This window comes from Rutidosis leptorrhynchoides, chromosome 5 (genome assembly GCF_046630445.1).
Source record: "Rutidosis leptorrhynchoides isolate AG116_Rl617_1_P2 chromosome 5, CSIRO_AGI_Rlap_v1, whole genome shotgun sequence".
Taxonomy (NCBI): Eukaryota; Viridiplantae; Streptophyta; class Magnoliopsida; order Asterales; family Asteraceae; genus Rutidosis; species Rutidosis leptorrhynchoides.
The window spans coordinates 434,504,476-434,526,656 of record NC_092337.1 but is presented as its reverse complement, the minus strand read 5'-3'; positions in this window follow the sequence as shown (position 1 = coordinate 434,526,656).

The following is a 22,181-nucleotide window of genomic DNA, read 5'->3' as shown; positions in this document are numbered from 1 at the left end:
GAGGAGCTATCTGAAGAAGAACGAGATAAAGATAAAGATATATAGTCTCCTATGTGCTCAAATTGTATCTTTTGTTTAATTCACTTTTCATTCTGCTGTTGTTGTAATTACTGTACATATTGTGTTGTAATGAAAGTGAAATGAGTTTATCTTCAAAATCATATCAAATTATAAGATATGGATAACTCAGCAAAAGATCTCAAAAACAAACTTAAAAAGGGGACAAATTTACTACCTATTTTTCATTAGGTCCCTCGGTGCTGACTTTAGTGTTTTCTCTGTATGTCATAGGTTTTGTCATCATCAAATAGGGGGAGATTGTTGAGTCCCCAAAATAATTAAGGATTTAATTATGACAAAACTGTAATTTATTTGCACTAAAATATTATGTGCAGTCAGCACAAGTTTGTTCATGTATAGACAGCAGATATTGCTGTGTCGAGTGTTTAGTTTGCTGCTCAGTCTACCAGCACAAGGCAGACAGTGTTCTTCAATCAGCACAGGATGTGTACTCAACTAATCAAGAACATGAAGTGGCTCAGCAATGAAGAACCAGCACAGCTGGAATGCAGCTCACTACACAAGAGAGCTATGCTCCATTATAAGCATAGTAGTTTCCCGAGTGATCTACATTAATGGTACTATTCAACAGCAGTCAAAGACAAAGTTGAACAGAAAAGGACACGCGTCGGCGGCTGACAAGTAACCTTACAAGACCACGTGGGAATGCAGAAGTTTAACGCATGTGCAGACATGAGTTATACTTTGTCATCACCTAGGGAACACAACATTCTATTTGTTTAATCAAATAGTGGTGCCAAACCGAATTGGGGTGTTCCTGCAAATAGCTACCAAAGAGGAAAGAAGAGAGCATGCTCTCTAATATAGTTGTCTCCACAAGTACATACATCCTATGTACCAGTGGACAATAGAACCATTACACGGTTAATAGGACTACTATAAATTGTTGTATCCACTATTGTAACAACTAGTGGTGTGGGTTTATTTTTATAGAGTCAAAACGTGTAATAGCTGTTAGTTTACCTCTTAGTTATAATCTAGGTAATCTGTATCAACCAACTATGATTCCGCCAAGGATAGTTGTGATTCTTTGTGATTCAATCAATAAAGAATAACTGTTGAAAATTACCTGTGACTCTACTTATTTGCATGCTTGAATACTAATCGAGTTTAACTGTTAAGTTATCTTAAAAGAAATTGTATTTACCCCCTCTACAATACTCCTGTTGTTTTCAAGGGACCAACACAGACCCAACAATCGAACGAGCGGTCGAAAAACCCTCAAGAGACCACCACAGAAAACCTCTTTTTCCATATCGATAAAGTCGAGTACGTCGGCAACGACGTTGTTCCAACCCGAACCAGAAACAATGACAGGGAAAATGGAGCGAACCGGACCCGGCCCGGTAAGTTAAGACCAAAACCCGCCCTTAATCGTACAATCACATCCGGCAGCCAGAAACCGATCGGAACCGTCGACGGAGAGACAAACAATAACAACAGTCAAGAAGAATACCACCACTATTTTCATATCAATAGGAAAACCGGAAAAGAAAACAAAACAGACGAGAAACCGGTAACGATTCTGACAAAAAACATGCCGTAGCAAAAGCAAGACGCCCAAGAGCTGTCTACCGGATTGAGAAAATAACGGCGATTTAGCCAAAACACGACCTACACACCCTATTTCTCAGATATCACCAAAAGATCGTCGCATGAGAACATTAGGTTGAGGCTGAAAGTTGCCGGAAATAAAGGACCAACACCTGACCGTAGAAAGCAACAAGAAAGATATTTTCAACACTGAAAATATCATATTTTTTTAATTTATGTAGTTTCACCTCGTTGGGCACTACACAAAATTTCATATTTTACTTGCAATAATGACTTAATTGGCTATGGCGATGGACAAAAGTTAAATTACCCGGAAGTCAATGTAGTATCATTAAATATCTGATTTGCTAGATTGGACGTGTTGAAAGTGGCTACCAAAAAGATCCTAATTAACCGTACCATTTGTTTGTAAGTACATTATCTAAACTTTTTCAAATTAAAGATGATATTTTGTCTGATTAAGGGGCTTGTATGACTATAGCTTAGAACTGTAAGGGTGTGTTGAGAAATACTAGTATAAAAAATGCTTGACTAGAAGAAGTAAATAGTTTGTAGGTTCGCACGTGTCGTCACGTGGGAAGTAATGGGGGACTGGGTCAAACATGGATTGAAAGTGCGTGTAACGTAAATTGAGAACTTATTGCTGTCGGCCACGAGGTTGTATCTTCTCTCACCCTCTTCTGTGCTTCGGGAATTGGTTATTTCGAGCCCTTAAACTCCGACTTCAACTACCCCCTCTCATACAAACAAGCGTTTTTTTTTTTTTTTGTCCGTGTGATTCTATATAATAAAAATGTATTTACTTTTTTATACGAGTATTTTTATTTATGTAATCCTTTGTTAATAAATACTCCGTACGATGATGATTATTAGTAATCAGTAACTTCAAGTTTTAAATAAATAAATATAATTTATTAATAGATACTCCGTGTTACTAAATTTACAAAATCTATTAAATCTTTAAAATGATGATATAATAAATAAATATTTTTTAAGCATAAAAATAATTCAAGATAAAAACGATAAGTTTTAAACATCTTTGATGATGTCATTATGTTAAATTAATTTAATTAAAAAAAATAATAATCTTTTATAAAAGGAAATACTAATCTCTCATAAATTGTAGTATAATCTTCTACAGAACACCCAATGAACACATTTACAAATATTAAAGCATAATTTACAACTTTCATATAACAATTGTATTTTAATTTTATAAAAAAAATTCAAAAGACATTTATTATTAATAATAATAATTATTAAAAATATAAATACTCAACTTTGAGCAAACTTTATTATTATTATTATTATTTATTTTTATTATAATAATTATAATTATGATTATTATATTATTAATATTTGAATATGGATTCCCTATATGTATGCGAAAATACATATCCCTATATATTTGTAAAAACAACGACAAGTTTCTTAGTTAAACGGGTCATTAAATAAATCACTTTGGCATTTACATTCAGTTAATACCTAAAACATTTCATTAAATTGACAAACCCGTAATTCCACGAGTCATTTCACTAGTAAATTAATATAATTAATAATTATTCCAATTAATGAATAAAAACGATGAAAAAATAAATGGACAATTTTCAAGGCTACGATGGGTAGATAAATCCCATTGAATCCTCTATACTCTTTGCAATTCTATAATAGATACGTAGAGGGTCTATAAATGTCTGTGACTTTGGAAAAGACGATGATGCAGAAAGTAAAGTCGAGTGGTTCAGAAAATTGCAATTGAAAAAATTGTCGGATATTGTTGCAGTCCATGAGAGCAAATGCAATTTAGTTAACGATAAATGGATCGAGTTCTTGTGGGGTTCTCCTAATTTTAAAAACATCCAAAAACCAAAATTTGTTAAATCATGAGGTATGTTACTGTTAAGGGATCCCACCATTTTCATAGTTAATAAAGCAGTAGAAAAATCTATCCTCTTGACAACTATAAGGAACATGGAAAGGAAAAGACAAGGAGACCATTATGGTTAACATTTACGGGCCTCATAAAGACAATGACAAAATGAAATTTTGGGACATCCTTGATCATCAAAATGTCTTATAAGAATGCCGAATGGGTATTCCAAGGTGATTTTATTGAGGTTCGGACAGAAGATGAGCGACTAAACTGTGAATTCATTCAACGGCGTGCAAATCTATTCAATAGTTAGTTTCATTGAAAAGAATCACCTTATTGAAGTACCTTTAATCGGGAAACGGTTTACACAGATCAGTGATGATGACACAAAATTTAGCAAACATGATCGGTTCATTGTTTCGGAAAACTTCCTTCAATTGGGGGGGTGACATTTCTACTATAACGTTGGATAGAAGAGCATCGGATCACTGTCCACTTATTCTTAGGGACAAAAACGAAGATTTTGATCCTAAACCATTTAGAATTTTTGACATTTGGCTCGAATGAAATGACGTGGAACAAATAATTATCGATGCATGGAATGTACAGGTGAAGGGAACAAGGCCGGATTGTTTGTTTAAAGATAAGTTAAAAAAACGTCAAGGAGACTCTAAGAAAGTGGTGGAAACATCGTTATGGAACCATTGACGTTGAAATAGATTCATGGAAAAAGATAGCCGACGACTTGAAACTAAAAGCAGACATGGGAAATATCACAGATTCGGAGCGAACATAATAATTAAATGCAAGAGCGAAGTGGTTAAAAAGGGATAAATAGAAATCGAGATGTTACGGCAGAAAGCGAGGGTGAAATAGGCTGCGGAATGTGATGATAACATCTCGTATTTTCATTCCACAATCTAAAGAAACTATAACCATTTTAACATTCGGGGTCTTTACATAACTGGCTTGTGGGAAGAAAATTCATGTAAAATAAAAGATGAAATTCTTGCCTATTACAACAATATTTTTGAGTTGCCCGTCAATGTACAACCCGAATACAGTAGCCTTGATTCAATCAATTTCAATCGTATAAATTAGGAAGATAGTATAATGCTTGAACAGCCCTTCCACGAATCTGAAATTTGGAACGCAATCAAAGAATGTGAGCCAACAAAAGCATCGGGACCGGACGATTTAAATTTAAGTTTCTGCAAAAAAAATTCTTTTGGATGATTAAGGACGACCTAATAAAAGCTATCGATTGGTTCTGGACAAACTGTTGCATTTCGAAGGGTTGAAATGTCTCGTTTCTTACACTAGTGCAAAAAAGAATGATCATTTGAACCTTGGTGATTATCGACCCATCAGTCTTATTGGTAGCTAGTATAAATCATCGCAACAATGCTAGTCGAATACAAAGGATTATTCGTAAGATCACCGGTCCCGAGCAAAGTGCTTATATCAAAGGAAGATATATTCTTGATGGTATTCTTGTGGCAAACAAAGTAGTGGATGACTTAAAGTACCAAAAAAGAAAAGGACTCATCTTCAAAGCCGATTTTGAAAAGGCCGTCGATAGTATAAAGTGGGAGTTCCTATTCAATGTTATGAGAATGATGGGCTTTGGTGAAAAACAAGACGATGTGTCACGCGCTTCGCGGCTAAGAAACATTTGCAAGTGTTTCAATGCGTATTCATTATGCACTAATTTGATATGGCAAAGCATTTTACGGTCCAAAAATTACCATTATTCGTTGATGGCTATATCACAAAGTTAACTTACATTGCAAAGTATTTGACGATTACCAAGCTAGGAATGTAAACAGGATAACGAATGTAAAAAACATAAAAATAGAAGCATACCAATTGCATACATACACTGAAAGTACTTAAAACGACACATTGATTAAGTGCTTTAGAAAGATTGCAGCTAGCGTGCTGGACTAATATAATAGAAAGAAAAGGCTCTTTTGCATATCGCCACTGAAAATTGCAGAATGATAAGATTAGAAGGTTACCATAATCTACATGATAAAGTGTTTTAGGAAGGACTACAAACTTAACAAATTACCATAATTTACATCAACACATTATCTCTTGTGAACTTTAACAACATAAAAAGCGACAACCAAATGGACCTAAATTATTATTTAGTTAGCCAAATTACCAATAAATGTCCATTGAAGGTAGCAAACTGGCCATCTTCCATTTCTCCATGAATCTTATCTGCAAGTAATGTTCAAACAAACACATAAAAAAGTGATCAGTAGCAAGTAACTGAAGCTGAACTATCTAAAATTTGTGACAATGGACTAAGTACAAAACATTCAAAAATGATACTTCATATAAGAATGAACTAAGTAATATCATGTCCATTTTCATCGAAAAAATAGTTTTTGAAATAAATATAAATTACCTTCAAATAACCGAATTCTAAGCCTTCCAAATGTATCTTCAAGCAAATGACCTTTTTTCGTAACTCAAAAAGCTCACCAGAAGCAACCATATAGAATATCCCATCCCATGATTATTAAAATCAAAACTAAAAGAAAACATTAGCAACAACTTAGTCTTTATTGTCCAAGAATAAATACAATTTATAATGAATATACCTTCAAATCTAGACGCACCCTGAGACCTGACCTTTTCTTACCTGTAAATTGGGAAGAACAATTTATGTCTTTACCTTCATATAACTTCTCTAGGTTAATTATGAATTTATGCGTGCACTTTCAGTCAACGTACCAAAAAACTGATTTGCATATTTTTGAAAGTAATAAGATAGAATTCACCACTTGCATTCATAGACTAACTTATACAACACATTATATAACCACTTAATTTCGTATAACGGGAAGCAAACATAATGAACTTTAATGTAAATCTTATACTAAACGAAGGATTGTAAGAACATTACATTGTGGTTTATCCAAATCATACATTATTTCACTATTAGGATTTAAGTGAAGAACATTACATTTACATATAATCAGTAGCCTACATAAAACAATAGAATATGTAATATTCAAAGAAGGTAACACTTCCAACATATCATTGTTGTACATGACAAAAACATGCCTCAATATTCAACACAGACAATAAAATTAACTAAAAATACCATTAAAATACCATGGCAAAAGGCTCAATGAGTATAAGTTCCTCAAAATTTTAAAAGATGTTATGTTAAAAGCTGACCTCAGAAGTTGTAAACCTAGAATAAACAGGTTGTTTATTTCCAGTTCTAGCACAACGGTAACGATGACATATATTGAGATAATTTTTCCAGTCGAAGAATATAAAAATTGGTTACAAAAGCATAACCTATAAAAAATGAAACAAAAACTATCCGATGGTTAAAAAAACAAAACAAACGTAAACCCTAGAATTTCAAGTCACAAACTAATCAAAATCAATTTGGCTAGTTTCTATTTATACTTGCGTTTTTGTTCCCGAAAATGTTGCCAAAATTCCAACTCCCTAAACATAAACTACACTTAACTACACTATATAGTGTTGCACTTAACTACACTATATAGTGTTGCTGAAGGTTTTTTGTTCATGTTTTCAAACATCCAGACACTATTGCAACCCACAAGATTCCATCGGTCTCATAAAAAACAGTCTCAAATAACAGGTCCTGAAATTAAAAATTAAAAATTCATTAGCACAATATTAAAAAGATCATTCTTAAAAAAAAGGGGAAGAAGAAATACTCCCTTGTCACAATTAACATGCAAAGAGAACCCTGAAACCCTAATTTGCTTCAACGTGGTCAGCCGCGCGTTGAGGCGGCCACCGACATATATCATGATCGTACTGAATTCATCTCATGCCTGCAAAACAACACTATAAACACCAAAATTATATAAAACCAAAAATACGGTTACCTATCTACTATTTTATTAGCATTTTCGATAGTGCGTTACATCATGTTTACATCACAATATAAACAAAAAACCATAGGTTCATAAAACATGTAACTTAATGCACACGATTTGGTAAATAAGATAAAAAAAAATAGCGACAATCTATACTTTTGTTAACATTGTCGAGCCCGGATCAAATGTTGTTGTGAATGATAGGAGATAGTAACATATACATATAAATAAAAGAAAAAGTACCTATAGACGCAAAGTTGAATATGAAGATATAAACATTAAGTGATAGTCAACAGAGTCAAACGGTTCACAAAATCACAGAATCGAAGAAAATAAAAAACCGAAAAAATGGGTACCCCATAGTAGAAAACTTCATTTGATCGTACAAATTAAAAAGAATGTAATCATGTATTATAAGACAAGAAATACCTGATATAGTCTCTTTTTATTGTTCCTGTGCCATACATTGACAAAACCATCACAACCGCCTGTAGCAATTGTGCCATAACTGCAAGTATGTTAAGAAAAATGAGAAACTTATAGTTAGATCGACATATAATAACAATTCATGTGCATTTATAGAACTAGATCATTTCATTTTAGAATTTTTTTGCTTTGGATTAAAGATTGATGTTTTTTAGGTCAGAAACATCCTTTAGCTCATTTATTGTAACAGTAAATCAAACATACACCGGGTGAAATGCAATAGCATTTACAGGGTACACAATGTCCCTTCCAGTTTCAATTTTTTGATGGCACTTGAATGCATATCTAAACAAAACACAAAGACATCAATAACAAATGTTGCCTATAAAATAAACTGTGCATGAATATATCATAAAAAATATAATCTAAAGGAAGATGGACAGGTAAAGAGGAAGAAGCATATTTTTGGACTGATCAACATCAGAAGTATCAAAAAACTCCATTGCAACACGCCCTTCAACAGAGCTGAGAGCATAACGTGCAAGTCATCATCTTTCTCTAATGAGGATGAATGCCACAGAGAAGCATACAAAAAGGTAAATTTTTAAAAATTTCTATTGAAAATGTAAGGAATTGTACCTGTTCCATTTGGATAACCACAAACTAAATAAGTTTTCCGAATTGTGATTTACCAATCGAACCAAAAACCCTAAATTTTGTAGTAATCACATGTAACACTAACGCTGTCTGACTAATTTCTTTTACAAATCGGCTAGCCATGAAGATTAAACCACGATATCCAAAACCTTAGGGCTAACTCGCAACCGTACGCACCAAACGAATCGTAAGGCAGAAAGAAAATAACGTAGACGATGATGGTGGTTGCGAATGCGAGAATTACAGGAGGAGAAGATAACGGTGATGACTTATTCACTTCAACATATCTTCAACATATCAATACAAATAGTTACTTTCAATCGATTCAATGTTAACCATTTTTTCCCAAGGGCGATTTCAAGTACTTCTACATACCCATTTATGCCTGCCATGGCAAGAATTTTTTTTTTAAAGGCAAACAAAGATTTATATATTTATAATAATTATACCTGTGATATATACAATAAAAACGTTGTTGCAAAACTATAACGCGTTTAAAAGGTCCATTTTTGTCCGATCTTCTCGTTTTCAAACCAAAAAGTCTAGTTGATGGTATCTTGAAAAACGATTGGAAATCCTCTTAAGCATCAACGTCAAACAATGACTAGAGATCAAGATAGTAAACATCGTGAGGTTGATTATCTTGCACAATTTTGGGGGCCAGATCTTCCAACTTTTTCACAATTAGAGTTGACAACGCCCTTGACTTTCGATGGTTGGTCCAAACCAAGAAAGACATGGGAAACTAAGCAATGGTTGTATGACAACCATTTTAACTACATATATGTATCAATGTATCAGGATCAACAAAAGAATAATAAAAACTTAAGTAATTTATTTATTGAGGTGGGCTACTTACATTCATATGGCTGCAACTCAAAGGTTCCCGAGGGAAGACAATTCAGTCTCTCCAACTGGAAGTTGTAGTTTAAAAATGATAATCATCACAACGTCATGATCAGCAACAACCTGACAGTAATAAAAGTATATTAAGATAGAAAACAAAACAAAAAAAGAATTATCAAACAAATAGCAAAAACAAAAATATCAATAAAGAAAGTAAAGTGATAAATGAGGCTCAGGCACATGTATAAAATTAAGCAAGAGTACATGAAACGTCATGACTGCAACCAATAGGTTATCCCGCCAAAATACGTAGTTATGATTTCTCATTTCTCAATCAAGGTCCCACATGTTCATCATCACATCGTTTCATTTTTTTCTTTTTAAAACAACGAAACTACGGAACAATAGTTGTTAATCATGGCAAACCATACAGTTATAGCTTGAATCATATAGCCAAAGTCATGTGTCAAAATTTCTTTAAATGACAGCGAGTCGCTACCTTCTCCCTGGACGGCAACCCAACTGTTAGGACGGACTGCCAAGTCCAAAGACGGCAACAAACGTCCGTAAGGCAGGTGGAAAAGACGATATTACCCCTGAGAATATAATATTGGCATGCACAGTAACAAATGGGTTTCTATTGATATAGTTAGAATAGAATATATATAATACAATTAATGTTTATAATTATATATAGGTTAAATCGATGCAAAGCAGTATGAATAACCATAGTCGCATCAAATAAATTGGATCACCATGGCTGAAACTTGTATGTTGCCTCGCCAACATACGATCCGATTAGTTCCCATTGCAACGCTCATGTTATAAGCATTCGTTATCACGACCTCACATTTAAGATATTTCTGATACATAGCCCTGCCAACAGAAATACACACCATTTTAACAACACAAATCCATATACAAATTAATAATAATGCTGAAATACGTATAATATAAGTGATAAGTATACAGCAACTTAACCTTTTTAATAAATATTCAAAATCTATAAATTTTACTAATGAATCCTCGTATTTAATTCCATATTTCTAAAAGGATGCATATTTAAAAATACATAACCAAATAAATAAATATATGTAATGTATAATATTGGCCCTGTCTGTATGAACAAAATTTAACTAAAAACTAATTTAAAATTGAAGAAACAAAACTAAATAATTACGGCGACAAGTTTTACAGTTTAGGTTGCAAAAAACTTTAAAATTTCTTTAAAAATAACAGCATAACGATAAATAACAACGGCCATTTACCTTGTGCGATAGATTTAAACAAAAGTTAGAGTTTGGTGACATCCGTCGGCGATATCAACCATTCGTCGCTCGTTATCATCGGCAAACCTGAAACCCTAATTTTTACATAACAAAATCAAAGTTTTGCCTGGTGTCAGTTACATGTCTGACTTTCACCGATTTCACCACCGATTCGTAAAGGTAACATACGGAAACTGTTAAACGGCAAGCTACTTCTCGATAGCCGACGCCTAAGAATCGGCATAACCTTGTGGATAGAGATGGTGTTTGGTGGCGGTAGATCTGGGCAGAAGATAGTAAATGGGTGTTGTGATGGTGAGGTTAGAAGAAAAAGTGAAGGAAACGTGAATGTGTATGGGTTGAAGGTAAGGTGAAAGAAACGTGAAGGTATGGGTTGAAGGTATGTATGTTGAGTTGTTGACTTATCATTCACGCTATCTTAGTATCAGTAAAGGTTATTAAAAATATCTTTTTTTATTACTATGTGAGGAAGATCTTTTGTTCTCCCAATAGGAGATATGTAATAAATAAATATATGAAAATAATGAATAATAGATAGTGTATAATAAAACCTCATGAAAAAGAAAGAAGAAAATGACTAAAAACTAAAGAAAACATGAATAGTGTCTCCAAAAAATCAAAAGCCACCATTTTTGTTGCTTAATAGATAGAGTATAATGGCTATTGTGGATATCCTCATGTTTGAAATCGGCATCTATAATGATTCTTGTGAACGGGTCGACAATGAAAAGATATACATTCCAAAAAGGTGTGCGCCAAGGTGACCGAATACCACCTTACATATTCACCGAAGATGAAAAAAATGCTAGAAGAATAACATGCATAACGATGAATGTTATTTTTTCGAGCGTATTCTGGTCAAAGTAATAATATCTATCACAAAGTATTTTTTTTTTTTTAAATATCCATATTTTCACATAATCTTAATGTTTGTGAATTTTTTTTTAAAAACGAGAAACTATTTTAAAAAAATTTTTGCGTTTTTTAAAAAAAAGAATCATAAACATTAAGATTATGTGATTATGTGAAAATATGAATATTTAAAAAAAACACTTAGTGATAAACATTACTCCTTATTACTTTGACCAGAAAATGCTAAAAAAAGTAACATTCATCGTTAAGCATGTTATTCTTCGAGCGTTTTTTCATCTTCTGTGAAGTTTTTTTTTTCAAAATATAGCCCGATTTAGAGTTTAGGGTTTGAGATTTAGGATTTTGGCTTTAGGTACTAAACCATAAACTCTAAACCGTTCGTATTAAAAACTCAATCTAAACCATAAATCTAAACTCTAAAGCTTAATTTCTAAACCCTAAATTCTAAACCCTAAAAAAATGTTCGAGAAATAACATGCATGACGGTGAATGCTATCCGACATATTTATCGAAAAATTGTTATTTCTTCGAGAGTTTTCTAGTCAAAATAATAACATTTATCACAAAGTGTCTTTTTTAAATTTTCATATTTTATGTGATCCCAATTTGTTTGTAAAAAAAATTTCGAAAAAAGAAAAAAAATTTACTTCCCCCTGAAAAAATGCATCTCTATTGATTAACACAATATATATATATATATATATATATATATATATATATATATATATATATATATATATATATATATATATATATATATAATCCATTATATATGTATATATATATATATATAATGGATTATGAATCTTTTTTTCTATATTTTGTTTTAGACATTTATGTGCATGAAGTTGATTTAAAAATTACCAATAAGGTATGAGTATTTATTTATTAATTATATATATTCTTTTATTTATTATTATAATTATTTATATATATATATATATATATATATATTTTATTCATTTATTTGTTTAATACTTTAATATGTTGGCTAAAGATATGATCAAATATGGAATTCAAATATATATAAAATAATTAATTAAAAGACAACGATTTTTCTAAACAGAGCTTTTAACGCTATGCTTAAATTTTTTGAGCATGCAATTTTTACTTGTATATTATTTAAAATCACCTCAAATAACCACTTTAATGACCTGTGTATCATTAACAATGCTTGAATTACTTTTTTTAAGTATAACATTTAAAGCTATGTTTAAGAAAATGAAAAAAAAAAATAACAAAAACTTTAAGAAGCGTTAATATAAAGGATTAACCAATATCATATTTATTGAATAAAGAACCATCTAGATAAAAAAAAAAATATATATAAAGGACGAAACACATTTTTTCAATACACATGGACCATCAAGGTAATTTTCTCATTTTTCATTATCATTGTTTTTTTTTCTTATTGATTTTTTATTAAAAAAGACACATTTTATTATATAACAAAATAAACATACAAATTAAATATCTAATTTTTTATAATCTATGTTTAACAGTAAATTCAACAAATTCTATCTTCGACAAAGATTACACATTTTTATGAATAAATATTAATTATGTTATGATATATTTATTTTTGTTATACCACGTTTTTGTTTTCACCGCATATTAAAAAATATTATAAAATATTGTTAATATCTAACGAATATCTATTAATTCGCTTAATTCAGTGGATATGAATATGGATGGATGAAATAAAATTAAATGGATATAGATGAACAAAATATAAATGGATATGGGTATGGATGCGGCACAACCCGATCCATATCGAATCCATTTTCATCCCTAGTTACGAGGGAGTTCTTGGATCGCGATACTAGGTTCGCGAAACGCAACCCTTGTCGTCTTCAGCAAGTCACAGCTTCTGTTTTCTTGTTTTGTACACTTTATAAATAAAAACACTCAACTCTTGTAAAATAACGCATTCAAAAAAAATAATAATTTTTATATGATTGGTCGTTGATTAAACTAATAGCAATATTCGATGTAACCACGTTAAATTCTTTGTGTTCTTTACTTATTTTTTGCATTAATGTTTGCGTTTACAATGTTATTATATGTTTATTGTGTGATGGGTGCTAACCTTACGTTGTTAAATTTTTGTCAGAGCTCGCTAAATTTCTAACATTGAGAATGTGTAAAACAAACATAATATTAAAAGTATTCTAAGGCTCTAATACATTCCAAGACTTGAAAGCATACACACCGTGATACTCCAGTCCGAAACGACAAAATTAATGAAATGAGATCAACATTAAGAGGTAGATATCATATACTCGTAGCTAGTTAGAGTTGCTTAACAAGGAAGAAACCAGGGTCTATGTCCCCTTCAATGTAAAAATGCCCCCACAAATCTAGCACACCCATACCCACTCCTCTACTCTTCTCCAGTCAGACAAGGCATGTATATGACGCAATAAAAATAAATAAATGTTTTTTAACAATTTAAAATACCTTAGCTTTATTTACTCCATACTTATTATCTAGAATTAAAAGAAAATACTCTATTTTAGTCACTTTTTTAGTTGATTCATTGAAACTCTCCCTCAAAACATAATTTTTGACACGGATACGATGTTGATTCATTAAAACTCTGCGATAAGCACTTATGGTTATATACTACTATTGGATTATCCACGCGTTGTCGCGAACGTGATGGTTATCCTTCTAGAAAATTATATGTTTTCAGGTAAAATATTTTATTTTACTCTTACCATGCATAACATAATTATAAAATAAAAACCCAGTCAAACCTATCAAATTTGCATAATTCAACTTTCTAAAATTTAATCAATTAAACACGCACAATCTAGTTATTAAAAATGTTTGCACAAAAGAATATTTGTTAAACAAAAGTAAATAATAATCGTTATGTACAATTCATCTATGTACCTTAACAAATTGGATTATCGCGAAAATTATAAATTAAATAAAATAAATGTAAAAAAGTTAAACAATAAACATTTGTTATCAAATACTACGTATATTATTATATGTTGAACATTATATTTACTTTCAAACAGATTCGATATCTGTATATGTAACACTTCATGTAACTCCCTAAATTATCTAATCTCCTTATTATTATTTTTAATAATATGTTTTTTCACAAAAAAATATATATTATTATAAGTTACTCAATAGCCATGTATATTATTATATTTTACTCATGTTATATAGTTAATTTAGTATCACACTATATTGACTCATAGCCTAAATAAGTATGTTTTTTTTTTTAACAAAATAACATATTAAAGAAGGAAAAAAAATAATAAAAGTCATAGACGCTTGAATACGAGTTGATAGCAACGCGTACAACCACCTTGATACCTCCTACTAGTTTTATGAGCTCGTGCGTCGCACGACACTTGTACAAACTGGTATATGATAGCGTTAGTATTGTACTCACCAAATGATACAATTATAATGAAAAAAGCCTTTATCACTGATAACATTTGTATCGAAAATATTATTATTAAATACTAACGGGTAAATTATAAGCCCGTCTGTTGAAACAATTTTGTGACGACCCGGAAAATTTCGACTAATTTTAAATCAAACTCTCGATACGATATTGTATTTTCAACAAGATAAGCAAAGTCTGTTAGGTTGAGTCTCAAAAATTTTGAACTGATTCATATATTCAATTGACCTTCGACTGTTCTCGACGATTCAAGAACAACTATTTTTTTATATATATATATATATATATATATATATATATATATATATATATATATATATATATATATATATATATATATATATATAATAATTTGAAATATTATTTGAAATAATATATGAGTTAGTTGTTGGAAATAAATATGTAAAATAATATGCGATGTAATGAAAACTATTATTATATATATATATATATATATATATATATATATATATATATATATATATATATATATATGTGTGTGTGTGTGTGTGTGTGTGTGTGTGTGTGTGTGTGTGTATAAATATGTATAAAAATACTACTTGGAAATATATAATATAATATTAAATCTAATTGTTTAAAAATATATAATATATATTTATGTGATAAAACTTGTTATTTAAAATTGATTATATATAGAGAGAGAGTAAATGGAAAATGAATGATTTCGAGCCTAATTGATAAACGTCGGTAACACTCGGTTGATGTTTTGTTAGTTTTAATATAGATATTGTACATGTTCATGAAGGACTGAAATAAAAGTTAGACTGTAAATTTTTTACGAAGATTTTAGATTTGTCAAAAATATTTTTATCTTTTTAGTCTAAATTTTAGTACTCCGTACATATTATTTGGTACAGAAAATAAATAATTACCGAACCTTTTTGATCAGGTTTCAAACAGTTAATGAGTGAAATAATTAAATATATTTAATCTAAAAATTTGGGATTTTTAGGAACACTTTTTATACGTTAACTGTTTAGCATTGAACACGATATAATCTTCGAGGGAAAACTGTCGGTAGAATAAACCAAAAGAAAGGCTGCTTAACTGTTTTAAGATTTCAATTCATTACACGTTTTAAAATATTATTATATTATAATTATTATTATATTATTATTAATAAATATTAGTGTAAACTTTACAGTATTATATAATTACATATATGAATATGAAGTTCTATCAAACTCCTCATCATCTTCAACCTCTGCCACTCTAGAGTCACCACCGTCCTTGGCCGTTATCAACTTCCACCGCCACCTTAATCATCATTGCCACCATCGTCAATCTCAACCTCCATGATCACCACCCCATCCGTCACCTGGAAAACCCATTTTCTTGTTATTTCATGCGACTACTACTTCTATTCTAATTTCGGTTTGGTTCAACAAACACCAAGATCATCAACCATTCATATTCAAACACCCTACATCACTACCGTCAATCCCCATTAGAACCACCTTCACATTAAACCACTAGTCCATTTTGATCATCACCTAATACTAATACTCTTGTTCAATAATTTTTACTTGGTTCCTGTCTCGAACACGATCTTGACCAAAGATCACCACTACACCATCATTAGTTGTTAATTCGATCCATACATAACACCCCTAAGTAAACATACTCGATCACTACTACTGTTTTTCTGTTTACAATTCGAAAACCAACACTAAACATCTCCGGCCACTTGTTTTCTCTCCCTCCCTTCTCTGATTGAAACAACCATTCGCCACCATTACGATCATTGTACCTGCTACTATTGTACACACCTACAACCATCACCTAAACCGCTACTATGTTGCTGTTTTACTAGGACTATTACTGTTGCTGCCATCCCTTCTGTTTTCAGTTGAGTGTCACCATCTTCATCGTGATCAAACCACCAGTGATATTATCCGTTAGCTGCTACTGTTTCTCTCACCAACACTGTAATCGTTTCATGTTTCTTTTTATGTCGAGAGAACACCATTAAACACAATCACCTATATCTCTCTATACTCGATTTCTATTTCTCTCTTTTCTAAATGGGTTTGATCAATTTATCATCCAAACCATCACTTATCCGCCACCATAATTAACGAACCACCACCATCATCATATATTACGTTCGTTTTCTGTTTAAAAACTGAATCCCAAAAACCATCACCTTACCCATCGATCGCCTCTACACCACTTTAACCACCACAAATGTTTGCTGCTTAATTTATTTCTGTTTCTTTTCGCTACAAGCAACCCAGAACTGTTATCGCTAATGTACGCGTTTAAATGAAGAAGACGACGACTTTATTTTTCTTATATATATATATATATATATATATATATATATATATATATATATATATATATATATATATATATATATATATATATATATATATATATATATATATATATATATATATATATATTTTTTTTTTTTTTCTCCACCGACGGGATAACACAATTATTGTTATTTAAAAAGGAAAAAAAAAACAAAAACGAGTTAATGAACTTTTAGTTGGGCTGCTGCATTTTGGTCCGTTATGCTTAAACCTGATGGGCCGAGTCCTATTTAAGATGATGGGCCGAGTTCTATTTAAGATGTTGGGCCGAGATAATGTTTAGGAAGTGATATATACATGGGATGAGAATTATAACAGAAAAATGGAACAGATCAAATGGTTAGGAAGTGTTTTTGTTAAGCGAGAGGTCGCGGGTTCGAGCCCGAGCTAGGACACTTATTTTTGAAACTTATTCTTTGAGGTAGTTTTCTATTATTAATATTATTATTATTATCATTCTTAATATTATTATAAGTATTATTATTATTATTATTATTATTATTATTATTATTATTATTATTATTATTATTATTATTATTATTATTATTATTAAGAATATAAGTGTTATTATTATTAATTAAAATTATCATTTTATTTAAAATTAACCTTATTAGTAAAATTATCATTTTTATCACTTTTATCATTATTATTATTATTATTATTATTATTATTATTATTATTATCATAATTAGTATTATTATTAAACATTATTAGTATTAAGTGTTACTATCAATATTATTGTTTTAATATACAAATAAAATAACTTATTATTATATTATCCTTAACAATTTTTTTATATATTATTATCAATATTTTTACTATCAATACCATTATATATTATTACTATTATTATTAGTATTATTATTTTTATAAAAATATTACAACTATCTATTATCAATATTATTTTACCAAATAAAGTATTAGTTATGTAACAACATTTTATATATAATCATATATATATATATATATATATATATATATATATATATATAAAGATAATAATCCTAAAATGGTATATAATATAAATAAACTCAGTTGATTAAATGTGATATATGTTAATATATAAATATATATATATATATATATATATATATATATATATATATATATATATATATATATATATATATATATATATATATATATATATATATATATATATATATATAATGACATAGGTTCGTGAATCCGAGGCCAACCCTGCATTGTTCAGTATCGTCGTATGAATATTTTTACTACAAAATATTGTAGGGTGAGTTCATTTGCTCCCTTTTACTCTTTACATTTTTGGAACTGAGAATACATGCGCTACTTTTACAACTGCTTTATTAAATGCTTCTGAAATACATTTTGAACTGCGAATACATGAAATGCTTTTATAAATGTTTGACGAGATAGACACAAGCAAAACATTCCTCGAATGAATTATGTGGACGTGATAATTGCCACCATTGAATTATGTGGACGTGATAATTGCCACAATTGATATGAATATTTTCCCCCTGATTATTATTGCTTGGTAACCTAAGAATTAGGGAACATCACTAATTTTGAGAATTAGTGCACGCCTAATTGACGCGAATCCTAAAGGTAGCTACCGGGTTTAACACCCCCACCCAGAATGTTCACTAGACGGAAGGGCTAGTGAGCGTGGTGTTTAGTACTTCGAAGTTTATATGATTATTATACAGACGAGATGTTCTGTTTTGGGGATATTATTATGCGCATTATATGTTAAGGTCGGTTACCAAGCCAAGCTATGAAAGCAAAGTGAATGTTATGTATCGAGAGAATGATTTTATACATAGGTTATGTGTATGTTATTTTTGTGCACAAGATATATGTACGGTTACTAAGATTTATGAAAGATGATTTCGTACACGAGAAAGGTGTACTGTATTTAAAAGATATCGCATGTACATTACAGGTGGGTATAGGATTCGGGCCCATTTGTACCATGCAGGATTTAAATCTTGTGGTCTATCAAAATGATGAATTTTATTGTTTTATGATAAACTTATGAACTCACCAACCTTTTGGTTGACACTTGAAAGCATGTTTATTCTCAGGTATGAAAGAAATCTTCCGCTGTGCATTTGCTCATATTAGAGATATTATTTGGAGTCATTCATGGCATATTTCAAAAGACGTTGCATTCGAGTCGCCGAGTTCATCAAGATTATTACTAAGTCAAATGACAGGTTAGGTCATTTATAGGATGAATATTATGAAATGGTATGCATGCCGTCAACTTTCGATGAAATGAAAGTTTGTCTTTTAAAAACGAATGAAATGTTTGTAAAATGTATCATATAGAGGTCAAGTACTTCGCGATGTAACCAAATATTATTGTATTCGTTCTTATGGATTAGGACGGGTCGTTACATGTGGTATCAGAGCGGTAGTCTTAGCGAACCAGGTCTTGCATTAGTGTGTCTAACTGATAGTTGTTTAGATGCATTAGTGGGTCTGGACTTCGACCGTGTCTGCATGTCAAAAGTTTTGCTTATCATTTAGTGTCGAAAATTATTTGCTTATCATCCTTAAAGTCTAGACACGTCTTACTTCCTCTATTGCATAGACAGTGTATAGATAAATTCATATCTTAGCGTATCTGTTATTGTTACCTTTGCCTGACAGCTTCCGTAGATTCCTCTGTAACTTATGGGATTTTAGTATTATATATGCATATGTAAATTATGTATTGCAGGGTACTAATCTACATCCTATAATCTATTTCTTATCGAAAATCCTTCATCTGATCGTACGAGATGAATCCATTAACCAGTTCAAGTCCCTCAGATTTCGATAGCTATTCCAATAGTTATTCTGACAACTATTCCGACATGGATATTCACTTAAGCTCCAGAAGCAGCATCACCAGAATGAATCAACCAATCAGCCATCCCCAATTCATCTGATGTGTTCGTAGTTGACTTAATCAATGGAGACGAGAAGAAGGCGATCCTTTTCACCAACCGAATTCACCTCTTGTTGAAGAACCTGAAACACTTACCGGCGAACCTATCCGAAACACCATCTTCACCCTCATATTCTGAATATCTCGCCACGATTATATTCTATCTAAAATTCTAAATCTTATTCATCCGCTAGTTCCGATCAACAATCATCCCGAAATAATAGAAGAAGTCAACGAACTTCACGCTCGAGTAATCAATTTGGAGAATATGGTGCAAAATTTACCAGCTTCAGCAACATTACCGACACCAACAGAACCACCAGCAACAGCACCCGTACCATTAACACCACACGCTTCGAAATCACAATCTATACCTCGAGCATAATCTCCGTTCTACATAATTTTCTACATTGATAATTATCGTTCTACATTATCTATCTTCTTTCTACACGGCGATTATGTAATCTCAAATGAGTGTAGCATTACATTGACTCATTAAATCCATGATTACATCTGAAGAAAATATATACGTATATATGTTTTCATAAAGATTGTAATTAAAAATTCTTTTATACAAACTATTAATGGTGAAAATATTTTAACGGGTAGGTAATACCCGAGGAATATTTAGATTTTACATTAATAAGTTACACTGTACATTCTTTCAAATCTGATTCAACAGTCATTTACTATCCTATTTACATCCACCGATGCACGTATCCGTTCACCAAAGAATAACCATTTTCATTCAATTTCATATTTGGATTTTGACCTATCAGAATCCGACAAGTGGCATAATGAAGAAAACATTGGACAAAATAAAATTTGTTAGAAACAAACAAATTAACTATGAGAAATTTTGTTAAGAATTCACACTAACAAAATCCTAGCTAATTGTTCCTAGCTAACTGTTAATTCCTTATTGTACATTTAATTATCGCAATTTATTTTATCGCAATTTAATTCTCGCAATTTTATTTATTGTCATTTACATTCTGTTATTTATTTTACGCACTTTATTTATCATTATTTAAATACTGTTATTTATGCATTTTAAATATCGGGACACGTATACAAGGTTTTGACATATCATATCGACGCATCTATATATATTATTTGAAATAACCATAGACACTCTATATGCAGTAATGATAGAGTTAGCTATACAGGGTTGAGGTTGATTCTCAAATAATATATATAATTTGAGTTGTGATCGAGTCTGAGACATGTACACGGGTCACGATACGTATTAATTAATTCGAATATTATATATTAAACTATATATGAGTTATTGAATTTCTAACTGTGGACTACTAATTGTGGACTACCAATATTGGACAATTAAAATGAATTAAAATATTGATTATAACATATGAAACTAAACATTTCTTCAAGTTTGCCACTTAATTTCATCTTAAACCTCATTTGTATCTTGACGATTACAATGAAATTCCCCGTTCATATACAATACAAACGATACATAATAGTTGATTACATCGCAGGGTACTTGACCTCTATATGATACATTTTACAAACATTGCATTCATTTTTAAAAGACAAACTTTCTTTACATCGAAAGTTGACGGCAAGCATACTATTTCATAATACCTCCAACTATAAGTGACTTAATAATAATCTTGATGAACTCGACGACTCGAATGCAACGTCTTTTGAAATATGTCATGAATGACTCCAAGTAATATCTCTAATATGAGCAAATGCACAGCGGAAGATTTCTTTCATACCTGAGAATAAACATGCTTTCAAGTGTCAACCAAAAGGTTGGTGATTTCATAGGTTTATCATAAAACAATAAAATTCATCATTTTGATAGACCACAAGATTTAAATGCTGCATGGTACAAATGGGCCCGAATCCTATACCCACCTGTAATGTACATGCGATATCTTTTAAATACAGTACACCTTTCTCGTGTACGAAATCATATTTCATAAATCTTAGTAACCGTACACATATCTCGTGCACAAAAATAACATACACATAACATG